Consider the following 2,732-nt stretch of genomic DNA (forward strand, 5'->3'; position numbering starts at 1 on the left):
GCACCCATGGCCTTCCAGCACTCTCCACCGTGGTATCGTCCACACTTAGGGCACTCTGACCTACCACTTGAGGTTTTACCCTCCTCGGTCGAGTCCCTCTTCCTCTTCTTGTCACCACTCTGACCCGAGGATACCACCACACTCTTCAGCTTCTGCTTACCCTCCTCGGTGAGGTTGGTCTCCAGCAAGGCCATCCTCTCAACCAACTCAGAAACCGTGGGGAACTTACAAACAGAACAGTAGGTTCGAAGTTCCACCCTTAGGCCTCGGATGAACCTTCGGACTTGAACCTTCTCATCCTCCAGTTCTCTTCCCACATACCTTCTGAGTCGGTTGAACTCTTCTTCATACTCACGAACAGTCCTCCGTCCCTGAGTCAAGTCCAGGAACTTGGACTCCAAACGATCCCACGCCTCAGCAGGAAAGTACTTATGGTTGAACTCAACCTCAAAGTCAGCAAAATGCTCAATGGTGCCATTGGTACGCTTGTCCAAAGCTAACCACCAGTTATGTGCATCTCCCTCCAGGAAGTGTACTGCTATGTCCTTCTGGTAGTCCTCAGGACAACGCGTGGACTTGAAGTTCCGAACCAACCGGGTTCTCCACTCGTCCGCCTCCATAGGATCAACACTTCCAGCAAAGTGTTTGGTTCCCAACTTGGAGATATGCTCCAGCACCTTCAGGTAGTCCATACCATGCACTGGCCTGACCGGTGGGTCTATCTCAATCACCTCGGCCACACGGCCAGCACCAACATCGGTCACTCCAGCAGCAACCCGAACCGGGGGATTAGCCTGTCCTACGGACGAGTTCACCAATGGTGTGAACGCCTGTGTCAAGGAGGCTATCTGAGCTCCCATGACCTGCATAGCTTCCACCAAGCCCCTTATGGTCGGCTCAATGACCTCCTCAGCACCAGTGACCCGAACATTGTTTGCATCAACATTCTGGCCACTCCCAGCACCAACGTTGGATGACCCAGTATCTTCTCCATGGACTTGCTCTTGTTGCTCGTCCACATTAGTTTCATTAACCTCAGTAGGAAGAGTTGGACCCACTGGGAGTCCGGTGGCATTATCCACCTGCTCCACCAGAGCCGGTAGCACTGTGGTTGGAATGGTTCCAGCTGGTAACACTCCGGTCTGTTCAGCACCATCCTGCCCCACTGCTCCAGACGCCCCAGTCGCCTCCTTTCCTTTCCGAGATTTATACCTTCTTGTTCCCTTAGGAGTTACAAACACAAACAAAAGGTTAGTCCACAACTGAACACACACCTCAATCACTCCTAAGTTAATCAGTAGAAAAGATTACTTAGAACCCAACTATCTCACCATGAGTCCAAACGGCCAAGTGTGTGGTGAACCAATAACCCAACAAATCCTAGAATCAAGAATGCTCTGATACCAACTTGTAAGACCCGATCCTGGATTCCTCAATCCAACCAGACCGCGGCCTCACCAAACAATGCAACCAATTCCATCTTTCATATTCAAGTTCAAGTGTTAAATAATTCTAAGTCTTTTTCAGAGTTTTGAGGTTCCAACATTCACACTTAAACAATCAAGCATCAACTAATGAAAATAGATACTTCATAGATATTAACCAAGGTTCATACATCATTCATCATCCTAAATAATAGAATACATACTAGAATCGCATAAGTTCACAAGTTGCACAATAGGCTACAATAATCACACAATTTTCAGAATCAACCCAATCACCACACATCTTCCCATGGCCGCGGTCCTCATGGTGCTTTTCCCTTACCACGGTCCATTTCTGGTCCTGGATCCAACACAAACAACCACACAATCACAAGGTTAGATTACAAAACAAGAATCAAATCACATTGCATGGTCGGATCCAATCTAGTCAAGAACAATCATCAAAAATGTCAAATCTGACCCCTTTAAAAAGAGATCCAAATACCAAATAAAATTCATGATAATTCATGATAATTCAGAAGAAAAATATTCCCATAAACAGATTCAGAAGAATCGGCTCAGATCATAGTGATCTCGGCCATGAACAGCCCACACAAGAACAAGGGACTTTCATGGAAATTGGATCAGGCCAAGGCCTTAGGATCAATGAATCCTTTCCTGTAACAACATAAACCATTCCAAAGCACAACATATAAGAAGAAACAGAGTAGAAGAAGTCAGAGTAAGGAGTAGCCAATCGATCCAAACCGGCCAGGCTCACACGGCCATCATCCGCGGCCTTGTCCGGTTACTCTTGGCCACACCTCTCACCTTAGGAGTTCGGTCTCCAGGGGCGACTTCCTTCTCTTTCTCCTTTGCCTTCTCCTTGTCTTTCTGTCTCAAATCCATCCTCTTGATCACACGCCCAAACACACCAGGAACACTCAAGAACAATCTCTTGGATCAAATCGGCCGATCCAAAGTTTCTGTCTCTCTTTCTCTCTTGAATTTTCTCTGTGTTTCTCTCTGTGTGGAATGAGTAAAAACCGACCAGAATGATCAGAAATGAGAGAGAGAAGACGATTTAAACTGTCCCCAACCGCCTGGGCGAACAGTTACCAAAATCCCTTCCTTTCTTCCCAAAACCGTCCCATAACCGTCCCATAACCGCCCTTGGCGGTTTCTCCCCTTTTCTTCCTTTGGCAAATCGATCACTGAGCCTCAGCTCACACTCTGGGAGCTTGCCCGCTCCCTATCCCAAGCCTAAGACCCATTTGGTCGAACCGTCCTGCACCCGGACCATCGGCT

This window comes from Brassica napus, unplaced genomic scaffold (assembly GCF_020379485.1).
Source record: "Brassica napus cultivar Da-Ae unplaced genomic scaffold, Da-Ae ScsIHWf_554;HRSCAF=831, whole genome shotgun sequence".
NCBI lineage: Eukaryota > Viridiplantae > Streptophyta > Magnoliopsida > Brassicales > Brassicaceae > Brassica > Brassica napus.